Below are 15,134 nucleotides of genomic sequence, written 5' to 3'. Positions count from 1 at the left end.
CGTATATAAGACAATTATGGGTGAGGAATGTATCCGTAATTGCCCGACGTAAGCAACAATCGACAGTGTGGGTCTTCGAAGACGAGCCAGTTTAGAGCCTAGTTTACATTATTAGGCCATACCTACAATATAAAGGCGGATTTTCAATAATAATTCTATAGACCGAATTTCTCATAAAAGTCTAGCAGGTCTTCTATAGGCAAAATGTGCTATATGGGCAAATAACCTCCTGTACCTGTACGCAGAATATCTTTTGAAGATCGTCTAGAACTTCTAAAGATCTTGGACTGAATAAATTATTTTCTAGACAGAATATGCTATAGAGGTGCTCTAGTTACAGACCTGTACAACAAAACTCCTACGAACAGACAAGACATCTACTAAAAGATTTCCTTCCATAGGCTTTCTGCAGTCAAGGCGAATAGCCTTCTGAAGTCGTCTATGCATAGATTTCCGTCAGAAGGCTTTCAATGGACAGAAGAACATACTTCATAGACAGAACTTCTGTAGTTGGAATGTATTCTATAGGTTTTCTGTAATTAATGCAGAGAACCTTATGAAGGATTAATATAGGCAGAAAAGCATCTGAAGGTAGTGTAATGCCAGAGTATCTTCTGTAAGACCTGTATGGACTAATGAACTTGTGAAGGTCTTCAATGTAAAATTATTTTTACAGGACTTCTGCTGACAGAATACCTTCTGTAGATCTTCTAAAGTGAAGGCAGAGATCCTTCTGAAGTTGATCTTCCATCTGAAGGCTTTATGTGGACAGACCAACATCGGAAGATAGTATAATATGAGAATACATTCTACATGAAGATATATTCGCCTATAGTCATAATACTGTCTGAAGGTTTTCTATGGACAAAACAACAACTGAAGGTAGTGCAAAATCAGAATAATGCCTTGAAACCTTCAAAAGGAATTTCTCAAGATATTTAATGGATAAAAGAACTTCGTCTATAGACAGGATTTCTGCAGTCAGACAACATTCTATAGATTTTCTATAGTCGGGAAACAGAACAAGGCAGAATACCCTCTTCTATGACTTGAATAAGTTTTAAATGACCTTTCTCAGACCTTCAGGACAAAATTCCTCTTTGAAGTCTGCTATGAACAGAAGACGGCCCGAAGGTCTTCTATGGAGATGCGACCTACCAGAGGCATACTATAGACAGAAGACCTTATACATGCCTTTTAAAAAAATAATAGCTGATCTTCTTTCTATTAGCATTGTATAGGGAGAATACATAATACTGGTCTTCTATATCCAGAAGAGCTGTCACAGGTCTTCTATAGACGGAAGACCTTTTATATATTACAGACGGAAACTTTGAGCAGTTATTCTACACACAGAAGATCTTCTAAACACAGAGGACCTTTTCCAAGTATTCCATAAACAAAAGAGACCTTTAAAAGGTGTTATATGAAGAGAGAACCTCTAACAGGGCTTCAATGGGCGGACAATCTTGTACTGGCCTACTATTGGTATAAATTCTTAAAGAAGATATCCAGGTGTGCCATAGACAGAATAACTTATTCGATGCTTATTTTTGGTCTTCTCATTGGTCTTTTAAAGCCAGATCGATCTTATTTTGGTCATTTGTAGGAACTGGTTCTTATACTGGATAACATGAAAAAAAAATCATGATTTCTGGAGTTCGAATACTTCTTTTTTCAAATGTTTTCTATGTACCGTAGACCTTCTAGAGTTCTCCTATATGAAGAATATTTTAGATGGCTCTTCCATACACCGAACACTTTCTATAGGATATCAAAAAATATTCCATAGAATATTTTTAATGATTGGAAAAAATCTCTTTCAACTGGTAGCCGAACAAAGTTTAGTTTATGTTAGAACATAACACAATGAATTAAAAACAAATTTTGTAATAAAAACGAAACTCTTTAAAGATGACAGCAACAACAACAAAACGGCAATAAAGGCATAAAAAACAACAAGAATAACAACAACAAAAACTGAACTTGCCAAAAAAACAACTGTAAGCCGTAAGCGAAAGTAAAAGGAACAAAAAACTACTTACATTGTTGGAACTATCACCAGAACCAGCACCACCGCCACCATCAGAGGCCCCGCTGCTCTGACTTAATAGCCGTGCAGCAAAAGGCATTTAAGAGATTAGTGATTTTTTGTTAAGATGATGGAAAGGGGTGTAGTTACAAGGCAAGGAAGATGGGCGTTTTAAATTCTAACTGAAATTGATTGTAAGCCTTCTATTCCGTGTTATGTGTGATAGCAGATATCTGGAAAGGAAACTTAACTATTGGCCAAATGGGAAATAACAAAAAATCTATGCAGCTGGGCAGGAAGGTTGGTGCAACAGAGCATAGACAAACTTTTTTTGATAGGGTGCTTGATTGGTGGTGGGTAGATGGTAGTGGCTGCAGGGGAAGGCCTAATGTTGATCGATTGTAATGGCTTTGTTGTTCTTGTTGGTCTCAGTTAGCTTGATTGTTTGATGCTCGATTGCTGGCTTGCTGTGATGTGCTTGCTATTGGGGATTTTGGAGGTTTGCCCAGAGTTTTGAGTTGTTGTTGCTTTCAGGTTTCTCTTTTTTGTTTTTTGGTTTGTTTTCTCAAGGATATCGGAAGTAAAGCAAATACAAGTTATCAAAGGCTATACAAAGTTTCGATGCATCGCTGCATTTTGTGCTCAGAGGAAGTGGAAATAAAACAACTACAAAAGAACAATAAGAAAAGAAGAAGAAAAAAAAAGAATAATACAAATCAAAGAAAAAAATAATAATCAAACAAACAACACAACAGCAAGAAACACTAGAAGAGCAATTGAAAGCGGCTTTGTACAGCATTTTGAAAAAAAAATCTAAAATCTTTATATTTTTTGGTAAACGGAAGTGCATTAGCAAAACACTTAAAGAAAAATATGAGCAAGCGAGAGTAAGGTCAAATGCTATCCACCAAACACATGTGCAGCAAAAGAATTCTCGCATTTGCTCACACTTTTGTGCACAAAAATTTATTGTTAAAAGCCTGACATACTTTTTGTGTTCGGGTTCTTGTTGAATTGCCCAAAAAAACGGTTGGTAGGGAAGAGGAGGAAAATAAAAAGAAATAAACACCAGGCAGTTTTTCCTTGTAATATTTACAGTATTGAGGCGAAAGGCGTATTGCATATGATCTTGATTTCTGGTAAATGAAAAAATTGTAGATTTTCAAGATATTTAGCGCTAAAAATAACTCGGAAGGTCTCACATACTATTTCTAAATACAAAACCAACCCTTGATATAAAATAGACTATTCTATAGAAGACATGTCAAGGATTTTCGGCCTAAAGAAGTTTCGAAATATATTTTTGCATAAACAACCCTGCTAAATTGTTCTGAATAAATAAAAAAAAACTTCGGTCCACAGAAGGTCTGTTAAACGACTATAGCATACCTTTAGAAGATATTTTCTACATAATGTATTCCGTCAAATTCTATATTTGATCGATGGTTGACTCTTGGCATATGTCTTAACTTCCACATTGAAATAGGTCCTTATCTTCTACATAGTCCCGTACCACTGCAACAGGTAAGACGGACCGGACACCGGCAAACAAATTCTAAACTAAAAATGTTTTTTAAAAAGTTAAACGCCTAAGGATTGACTTCAAAAAAACATATTTGTTTAAATCTACGCCTAAGGACAGACTTTGAAAAGCTGGTTTTAGAAAATCTACTACCTAAAGGTAGACATTGAAAAATACTGGATACCTTCCTCTGGACTTTTATATACAATAAAACTTTCACAGGTCTCCTATAGATGGTCTTCTGGAGATAGAACATTTCCGCAGGGTAATTTTTTGACAGAAGACCTTTTTCAGGCTATGTAGGGATGGAAGACATTTTGAAAGTCTTTGTAGACAGAAGATCTTCTACAAGTCGTATAAAGACTGTTGCCGGAATTCCTATAGGCAAAGGAGTTTCCTATGATTCCTTTAGGCAGAGGACTATAATATTTCTTAAAATAAAATCGTTTATATGATTTTTTTGCTAATTTTACGGGAGAAGGAAGAAAATGCCTTGCATGCCGTTAAACTTGTAGGCCTATCTCAAGGTAAACCTTGAAAATATGATAATAGTAGGGAGTTGGAATATTAAAAAAAAGACACATCCTTTAGGTCTCAAAAAAAAAAAAAAAAAATATATTTACAAATTTTCGTAATTTCTTATTCCATGCATATGGTCCACGACTATGAATAGGCTTTGAAAGAAATTTCCTGAGGATAAATCAAAATCAAATTATTTGTAGGAAATCGAAACCTAATATGACCCTCAAATTCTTTGTCAATAGCGCAACCTATTCACATTAACATTTGATCCAATTTTTCTTTCGAGAAAAGTAAGGTCCAAAAAATCCCGCCGAACAATAAACCACACCAAGCTGATATACGGTGGGGATAAATAATTTTCTTAATAATAACTCTTGGGGTTTTCGAGCCCCCAATTGGAAAAGTTAGCTTGTTGACATAACCAACGAGATGGAAATGGAAATATTTCGATGCAATTCCGGAGCATCTTCCTGCATTTGAAAGACTGTGTTAGGTTTTCGCAATGAACAAACATAACAAAACTATTTTAATAACACCTCTCGTTGGAAGGCCTTATCGATGATGAGGACCTCTCTATGTACTTGTGCCCATAAAAGGACTTCCGTCTACAAAAATCTATTAAAGGTTTTCTGGCCTTTAAAGGCTCTTAGAAGTTTTTCTGTCTACATAAGACCTTTAAAAAATATTCTTTCTAAGAAGACCTGTAGAAGATCTAACTTATATGGACCTGTAATACTGAAATTGTCAATAGAAATTCTATTTACAGAAGACTTCTGGAAGGTATATTATGGAGTCTTCGTTTTCTAGAAGGCATGTACGTGGTATTCTGTCTACAAAAATTCTTGTTTAAAGTCTTCGGCTTATAAAGGTCTTGAAGAAGGTTCCATGCCTATTGAATACTTTTTAGAGGTATTCTTTATATTTTAGACCTGTCTTTATAAGACATGTAGAGAGTCTGCTAATTCTAGTAGATTTGTTAATGGAATTCTGTCTACAAAAAATATGTAGAAAGTGGCCCTGAAGGCCCTGAAGAAGGTTATATAGCAATTATATACCTGTTGAACGTATTTTGTCTATTGACGACCAGTAGCAAATTATCTCATTCCAGAAGATCTCTAGAACATTTTCACAATAACTCTTGGGCTTTCCGAGCCCCAGCTGGGAAAATTTGTTTTTGACGTACTCACTGAGGTGGAAAGGGACCTCTTCACATAAACGTATATGTTTTTATCCCACATAAGACCTGTAGAAAATATTCCCTGTGAAAGATTTATATATAAAAGACCTGTAATACTGGCATTGTCTATAGAAGACCTAAGAAGTTCTTTTAGCCCTAGGAAACCTGTGGAACCTGTGTTTACTGAAGTCTTATAGAAGGCCTTTGTCATTATGTGGTAATGGTATTCAGTCTACAAAGACCTGTAAAAAGTCTTCGGTTTATAGTGGTCCTCTAGAATATGTTCTCTTCTCCGAAAACCCACAAAATCTATTGTGCCTATGGAAGATTTGTATGAGTCCTATAGAAAGGACTCCGCCTAAAGACTTCGCCTAAAACAGAAGAGTCTGTAAGAAGATCTTTTTTCATAGATGATTTGTGGCGTATATATAGAAGTTCTATAATATTACTGCTGACCTTATGTTTATTAAATATCAAATGAAGGTCTCCGGTTTATAGAAATCCCGTGCAAAGCTTTCTGTCTACAGAACACCTTGTGATTTTTTAGTTATGGTGGAGTCTCCTAGAAGGTCCGTCTTTATTGAGTATTAAATCTATAGAATCACTTTCAGCCTCTGAAGAGCTGTTATAATTTTTTGACCTTACACTGTACATTTAATATCTTACAAAGTGTCAAAGTTGTTCGGTATTTGTTATTTGCCCAAAATCCATACAATTTACATAAAATGTGAAACAATTTGTGATATATTGCTTAGTTGAAGTAGAGCCGAAAGAAGAAACTAGCTCTTCGATATGAAAAGAAAAAGAAAATGAAAAGTTGTTCAAATGCTGACAATCGTGAATGTTCAGAGATTATTGTGTGATATTGTTGTGATGATGATGGCGATGGTTTTTGTGTACGATATGTAAGCATGTGTTTATGGCTATAACATTTTCGAAAGGATATAAAATTCACTTTTATGCAATTTCCTATAGTTTTGCATTTCTTGCAAAAAAAAAAAATGAAAAAAATTGAATTTACCAAAAAAACAGAAATTGTACTCAAAGTGAACATAAGAGGGGGTAGAGAAGAAAACATTTTAATAGGATATACACAATTTAAATATTAAAAAATAATCCTGAATATTTTTTTCTAATGTCCCCAGAATCTTTATAATATTTTAAATTCGATGGAATTTATTATTTTTTCTTGGTATTTAATTTTTTTTCGAACCACTTGCATATACTCGTATATGCACAAGAGCCTTTTCCATCTCATCTTAAAGATGTTATTGTGCCGGAATTGTTAGGAAATGTGAAAATGCTTGCATCCGGACATTATGGAATGCATACCGAAAGTAGAAGAAGATGGCAGCAAAAACCATCCAAAATACATTTAACCACTTTACATAATATCGCCACCGATGGCAGAAAACATTAGTTTCAAGGGAATTCTAAGGAAGTATAAATAACAAACAAACTGTTCCAAGGTTTTTGTACAATATTTCTTAAAGTGTTTAGAGAGGAGAGGGAAGGAGCCAACCAAAGGAAATAGATTATTTCTAAGGAAAATTATAGAAAAATGTAATAAAAACATCTCTCAAACATCCGGTTTAAATCAAGAAACTAAATTGGAAGAATGTTAACAATAATATTTAGAGAGAGTGAGACGGAGGTAGAAAGATTTGGTTATTTTTATTATTTTATTATTATTATTTTTTCTATATATGTCTCTGTCCTATGGATCCCAATAATTTCTATGGAAAACAATTCTGTCTGCATTCAAATGAACCCGATGATTTAAATTCTACACCATAATTAGTCACATTGCAATAATTTAATTCATTTCGCATTCCGTAAACCTACACCTGTTTAATATTCCTAATAACATATTGGCTCGGAGATCTACTGTTTACAGAATTTAAATCACTGGGTCTTACACATGTCAATCAAATGATAATATTAAAATGAAATGAAAAGTCTGCATATGACAATGATACAAATGATATCAGCTAACTAATCATTCACTGTGTCAGGCAGTCAGTCATTCAGTTAGTCGTTTAGTCAGTCATTCAGTTCCAGTTATCATTTCGCATTAGTAGTTACACGCAAATACATTTGTAAGCTAGGCGGCGGCCGGGGTCTAAACCCATCAGCTCAACACTGACATCCACAGAATACTAAATTCAATTGAAATTTTACAATTATGTTAAGTTGAAGGATTACCAGTGGATTTGGTTGTTCCGCATCACGGACAACAACAACGACAACGGCATCAAGAATGATAAAACCAAGGCATCAACAACAACACACCCACACATAGGATCAAACACACAACGTTAAGTAGAAAATCAATAGAAACGCCGCTATGTTCGTTCTTCGAATCACATCGTAATAACCACAAGTTAAGCTCACCAAATGTGCACTAATGTTACAATATCTCTTTAATTTAAAAGTAAACGAAGAAGACATAATAAATAATATAGATGTGAAGATTTTAATTGTTAGATAAGTTGTTGAAATTTCCGATTTCAGTAAATATTTATTTTTGCATTAAATTGAAGAGGAGATTAAATCAAAGATGTTTGTTTTACTACGAATATTTTTTTTCTTTTTTAATTTTTGTTTAGAGGTATTAAGAACATTTCCTTGAGGGGAATTAATGTACACAAAAATGTATGTGAGCGTACTGAGAATTTTATGTTCCGAACTATAAGATTATCCTGACTAGATTAAATATCATAAATGGACATTAGAACATTTTCAAAATGTCTGTCATGAAAAAAACAATTTATTTCTCCATAATATCATCCTGCATCACAATTTTGAATTATAATGGGAACACAAAAAAGAATAACTGTGGAAAGTCGTAGTTAAAATCCTAGGTTGTGAACAGCATATAACTTATCGGATACATCGTTCGCATGATATAAAATGTTCACTATTTTTTGAGGAAGGTACCAGAAGGGGAGGACCGATATTCTCCAGCTTCGATATTGATTAAGGGAACCACCCCCCCCATTCACGATTTTAATTTTTCAAGATTTTCGATGGGCTGGTAAATCAATACCAATGGTTGTTAAGGTTTATAACTTTGCACATATATATTTGAAGATTTAAAAGAGAAGAAAAATAATTTACAAAAAAATTTTGTTATTGTTTTGTTGTTGTTTTTTGTAATTAAAGAAAAGTCCTTATTTTTGATGGCGGGCATGATAACTCCTCACTGCAACATCGGAATCCGAAAATTCCAACGGAGTTAGAAAGAGTACATGTCTGGCTCTCGTATGAACTAGGATTATTGACTTCGCTCTCTAAATTAACAAAATTACGGACCTTTGAAAAAATATTTTTGGAAAATCGCCGATTTTTGACCAAAAGCAAGTTAAAAAATAAGGAAGATCTTCACCGATTGGCTTTAACCTAGTTCATACGATAGCTATACACTCACAGAGAAACATGTAAAAATTTGGAATCGATTGGGTTATTAGTTTTTGAGTTATCGTGCCCGCCATTCGCAAAGGAGAAAAACGTGTTTAAAGTTAAATCGGCTATATCTTCAAGAGTTCTTGAGATTTCCACTTGAAATTTTGTAGGAACATTCTTGAATTAGTGTAGATTCGAATTATATCAAAAAAATTTTGACTCCGAGAATGGGATGGGTCCCCTTAATTAAAATTGAGTGAAAAAATATATGGGAGCTATATCTAAATTTAAACCAATTTCAATACAACTTGGCACACATTAGGCAATATGTACTAATGTTAGTAGGTTTTGCCAATCGAACTAAATTTGATTCATTGGTGCACCATTTGCTAAAAATTGGACCAAAGTATATATGCAACTATAAAAGAGGGGTACAAAAATAGATACTCGGATACTCCAATCGCATTATATGTGGGAAAAGTACTAGGAGGAGAGTGCCGATATTCTCCAGCTTCGAACTTGATTTGAATAAAAAAATATATTACGATGTATAAAGCTTGTATGAAATTGGAGATATATCGTGGACTCCAAATTTTCTGAAATGGATATGGTGCAAATATAATTAATATTTCGATAAGGTCCATTTGTTTCGAAGCTTTGTGTATATATCTTCATAAGCAATAAGGTTGAAGATAAATTATTCTGCGTCTAGAAAATCGACATAACACTTCGCTGTAGTCTAAGATACGGGGCTGACATCTATCATTGCCTAGAAACAATGCCTCCTGGAGTTTTGTACAGTGGTTGAGGTCCTTGATTATTTAGTGTTGTTATTTTCCTCTGGGTGGCGCTATCTCCTGCTTTCTTGTGTTGTTGCAAATATTATTATTTAAATGCCAGGGAGCTCATTAAGAGCAAAATTTTTTCCACAGCGATTGTCGAATATTTGTAAAAATATTTTTATTCCACCTAAATAGTTTTGCCATAATACGCGAAATGGGACTGACATCTAGCATTGCCTAGGAACAATGTCTCCTTGAATTTTGCTATTTAAGGTTGTTATTTTCATCTGGGTGGCGCTATCTCCTGCTACTCCTATCTCGTGTTGATGCAGAGTTTGTTGTTTAAAGGCAAAAGAGCTCATTTAAATAAAAAAAATATTTTTGGTTTTCGAATATTTAAAATTCTGACACACTATTCACTGCTCTACGCCACCGTTCAATTTGTAATACCCCTATATATTCTGTCGAACAGAATAAAGGTGCATTCTACGGAAGGCCAAAAATGACTTCTATCTATAGATAGAATATTTGCAGAAAGTTCTACGAAGAATAGTGTCTGAATCTGGTTAACCAAGTTGGACAGGTGAAGTTCATGACTCTAAATGGAGCTGGCATTTGCGTCTTCGAAAATGAATCAAAAGATTGATGCAGTTTCTAGGTTTCTACAGATTATTGCCCAAAAAATTCCTACGAAGAATAGTGTCTTATCTGGTTACCCAAGCTGGACGCGAGAAGTTCATGGCTGTTAAGGGAGCAGACATTTGCGTTTCGAAAAAAAATAAATAAAAATTTAAAGGTTGATGCAGTGTCTAGGTTTCTCTTATAAACAGATAGGTATCAGTATGCTTCAAGCTATTGTTGATTTCCTCTAGCCATTTTTTCGGCTTGAGTAGGAGACTCCGAAGTCGTATCCCCATTAATCTTACAAATCTACTCCTAGGCAATGTGGCAATGTTGGCCGGATGAGTTAGTTTCATATAAACAACGTAATTCAATTTTCTTATTGGAATATAAACAAAATAGGTCATTTTGAAGCAGTCAATGGTGTTAGGTATATATTTAATAGACTTCAGACGAATTTCACAGTATTGTTTTTTTAACTTCCATTTTTACTTAATACTATTATAATTATCCCTAGCTACTGCCTACATAACCTTCTTTTCACAAAAACCAACAGATTATTATTAAATAAATTAGTTAATAATAAGATATTCATTATTAAATTAATTTCACATTATTTAATTTAATTTAATAGTCTGCAAAAAATGACATTTATTTATTAAATCTGTTGTTGTGTTAGTCAGTTCTTTTTTTTCTTAAATTTCATTATATCATCAAAATCATTATAATTAAATTAAGGCAAAAATGTGTTTACATTTATTATTTAAGTGCAGGGTAAAATTATAATTCTTTTACAATTCTGATGCATTCATTTGTTAAATGGCATTAATGCCGATTGTCAGTGATTCGAAAAATAACAGCAAAAAAAATAAAATGACAACAACATTAAATACATAAAACAAAATGTATTTATTGTAAATGTTGTTGTAATTGTTTCTAGTCAACGAAGCAGAGTTACTGTTACTGAGAAATTTTAATTAAATATCATCACAGTAATTTCAAATTAAAAACCATTACACACACACAAAGACAAGTGCGTGACAAAAAATATACTCTGGTGGCATATTTATTCACATATAAACATACTTATTGGGAGTGTTTATATCAGGGTTAGCCAACAATACATATGCAAACTGCTATGATTGTGTTTGACACACGCATAGAACCGTTGGGAGAGTAATTTTCGCTCTCTCGGTACAGATCGTCTATGTTAAAGCATTGCAAAGCATACGACATGTTCGATGTCGAGAATAATGTTGAGTTCGTTGTATTGGTACTCTCCCAAAGCGCCCGCGGGCGCCTGTTTGGTGAACAGTGGTTTATATAAACTTCGTAAAAATATTTTACAATGTATCAATGTAAAATTTACATTGATGTATTTAAACACGGGTTTCAAAGACTGGAAAAAATATAGGAAATATGTAGAAAAATCTATGGTTAAATTTGACAAATGCAAATGGAAAAATTAATAATAATTTTAAATTTCTCTTGAGATAATTCCTAAATTAGACCATAATATATATATATATATATATATATATTTCAAAAACATGGAAACAATTTTAAATTTTGAATTTCAACAAATTTTGGATTTCGAGTAATTTTTCTCTTGGGATAATTTCCAAATTATACCATATTTAAAATTTTAGAAATAAAAGAGTTAGGATTTGCTAAATTCCATCTAAGCTTTTAGAAAAACTACTTTCATTTGGATCGAGAATAATGTTGAGTTCGTTGTATTGGTACTCTCCCAAAGCGCCCGCGGGCGCCTGTTTGGTGAACAGTGGTTTATATAAACTTCGTAAAAATATTTTACAATGTATCAATGTAAAATTTACATTGATGTATTTAAACACGGGTTTCAAAGACTGGAAAAAATATAGGAAATGTGTAGAAAAATCTATGGTTAAATTTGACAAATGCAAATAAAAATTAATAATAATTTTAAATTTCTCGTGAGATAATTCCTAAATTAGACCATAATATATATATATATATATATATATTTCAAAAACATGGAAACAATTTTAAATTTTGAATTTCGAGTATTTACATACAATTTTTCTCTTGGGATAATTTCCAAATTATACCATATTTAAAATTTTAGAAATAAAAGAGTTAGGATTTGCTAAATTCCATCTAAGCTTTTAGAAAAACTACTTTCATTTGGATCGGTTTTTGGTATAATTGCTAATTTTTCCTAATATTTATCAGATTGATTTTAAATTCTATAATTTCTTCTAATTTAATAAACTTCTAAAATTAAACCTATATTGACAATAGTCTAATAATAATATAATTACTTTTTAATGTATTTCTATATTAACCAGATATTCACACAATCTCCACAAATAAATGTGACCATCTACACAATCGACATTATAGAGCAATAATTTAATCTCATCAACAATGTTAATGTTTTGTGATTTATAATATAATTTGTATTGTTCACAATTATGCTAATTGAAATTACAACAACAAGGGCAATAATATATTGTTTAATATATATATATACATTTGTTTTTGTGACGTATGTAGACTACATGTAAATGTAAAAGGTCGCAAAAATTAAAATATAAATATGTCAAGAACAATCATATAGATGCAGGCGCATATCCATAGGATATATTGTATATACCCAACAGGGAGTTGTAAAATCAATTGAATTTAATAATAGAATGTTGTAATCACTATAAAATTTATGAGAATTTATAAAGCGAATGTGAAAAGTTAGATAAATATATATGAAAATATGTATCTGACAATTTAAATTTACAGAAAATAATATTATTTTGAAAATAAAATTTAAAATGTTATATGCAAACAAAAAACATAGGTGATTACTAAACCTGAGATTTCCAAAATAATTTTTGGTATTTTAGGCAATTTTTTACCGAGTTAACTTTTATTCGATATTGCGGCTTTTGATTGGGTTATGTTTGTAACAGTCAAGAGGAAACGAGATAGACACATGGTGCCTTTTGAGAATATGCATAGAATCACTTTCTAAGTCGATTTATGCATGTCCGTCCGTCTGTCTGTCCATGTTAAAGTGTAAACAAAGTACAGGTCGCATTTATGATCCGATTTGGATGAAAGTTGGCATTGGTCACTTATTAGGGCCAAGGATGAACCCTATTGAAATTGGGAAAATCGGTTCAGATTTAGATATAGCTCCCATATATATATTTTCGTCCGATTTTACGTAAATGGTGCACCAAAGTCCCTATATATCCTTCGATTTGCGCGAAATTTAGCATAGCGTACTGAATTAAGCCTAGAACGATGTGTGTTAAAATCGGTTCAGATTTAGATATAGCTCCCATATATATTTTCGTCCGTTTTTATGTAAATGGTGCAACAGAGATCCTATATATCCTTCGATAACTGAATTAAGTCTAGAAAGATATGTTTTAAATTTCGTGAAAATCGGTTCAGATTTAGATATAGCTCCCATATATAGTTTCGTCCGATTTTATGTAAATGGTGTAACAAAGTCCTTATATATCCTCGGATTTGCGCGAAATTTGGCATAGCGTACTCAATTAAGTCTAGAATGATGTGTACTAAGTTTCGGTTCAATTTTAGATATAGCTCCCATATATATTTTCGTCCGGTGTACCAAAGTCCTTATATATCTTTCGATTTGCACGAAATTTGGCACAGCGTACGGAATTAAGTCTAGAATGCTGTGTGTTTAGTTTCGTGAAAATCGATTCAGATTTAGATATATCTCCCATATATCTTTTCCTTCGATTTTATTTAAAGTGTGCACTAAAGACCCAACGTTTGTGCGATTGGCATAATTTTGTTGAAGTCGATTCAGATTTATTTGTATGTTCGTTGGAGTTTAGGTAAATGTTGCACCGGTTGAATCAATGGTCCTGTTGAATACACCCAAAGTGCTGAAGGGTATCATAAAGTCGACCCTGTCCGACTTTACTACTTTTCTTACTGGTAGGCCGGTTGTCGAAAATGTCGATAAAATCGGAGAAATGATCGATGATGACCGCCATGTTAGCAGTCGTAACATCGCCCATGAGATAAAAATTGACCACAACTGTTTTAAGCCTTTTACACCAAAAAAATGGATTTCTTTTTCCCCAAACGAATTTTAAATTTGGGTGGCTGAAGGTTGTTATTTTTTATATCCTAACAGACATTTACCATAGTCCCCACATGCAAGTAATGATCCGTTTAGGAATATTTAAAATCAATATGTCTTGCATTTTTACGCTTTGTGGATATAGTGACGAAAGTGGACCTGTATATCTTTGGAGACGAGTCAAATTCAACGAACGTAACATTTCGAAGCAAATAATCGCATGTTTTTTAGGAAACCTGGTGATGTCGCGACTCTTCATAGGACAACCAATTCTTAATGGTGGTACATCAATATTTCATTGCCCAGAGATATTCAACTATAACGACCAAGATAAGACGAATAATTGTGCATAATGACGATGTGAGCTTTTATACATCGGATCAAGTGTGTCATCCGTCATACAGCCTGAAACTGTATGTATGGCCAATTCGGTTCGCCCTGAGAATATATTGAGGTGTTCAATATGAGGTGTTGTGAAAGTGTTAGGAACGGTACAAAAATATAATTCGACAATTGGTTGAAATAAAAATGTCCGCTGGTGTTGCCAACCGATATATAACCTCAGCATATTTCATGTGTAGCATTCAACTATTATAGATTCACCATTCTACATATATTATGCATATGTTTTTTTATCAAAGAGGGGACCATTTGTGGGGAGGCACCAGGATAATAGATCCAAAATTCGAATTTAATGTTTGGAAAAAATAGAACGATGTGCAGACTTTGGATCATGACTGACAATCCATTCGATTGACATTAGATTTTTGAATCTATGATACAGATGGTGTGAACCGATGATTAAGACTTGATCGGAGGTTGGTAAAAGTCTTACTATATAAGAAGTAAGGACTCAATTTGATATTTCTTTCGTTTCATATGAGATTTACTAATTTTCCAAATTTCGATCCTTTGTGGGAAAGATACTAGAAGAAGTGGGCCGTTAAGCCCCACCTTGAAGCACTATA

The sequence above is a fragment of the Musca vetustissima genome, unplaced genomic scaffold (genome assembly GCF_032173495.1).
Source record: "Musca vetustissima isolate MV318-11 ecotype Yass unplaced genomic scaffold, APGP_CSIRO_Mvet_v1 utg43785, whole genome shotgun sequence".
Classification (NCBI taxonomy): Eukaryota; Metazoa; Arthropoda; class Insecta; order Diptera; family Muscidae; genus Musca; species Musca vetustissima.
The sequence above is the reverse complement of the archived record's forward strand: the minus strand, read 5'-3'. Positions refer to the sequence as shown.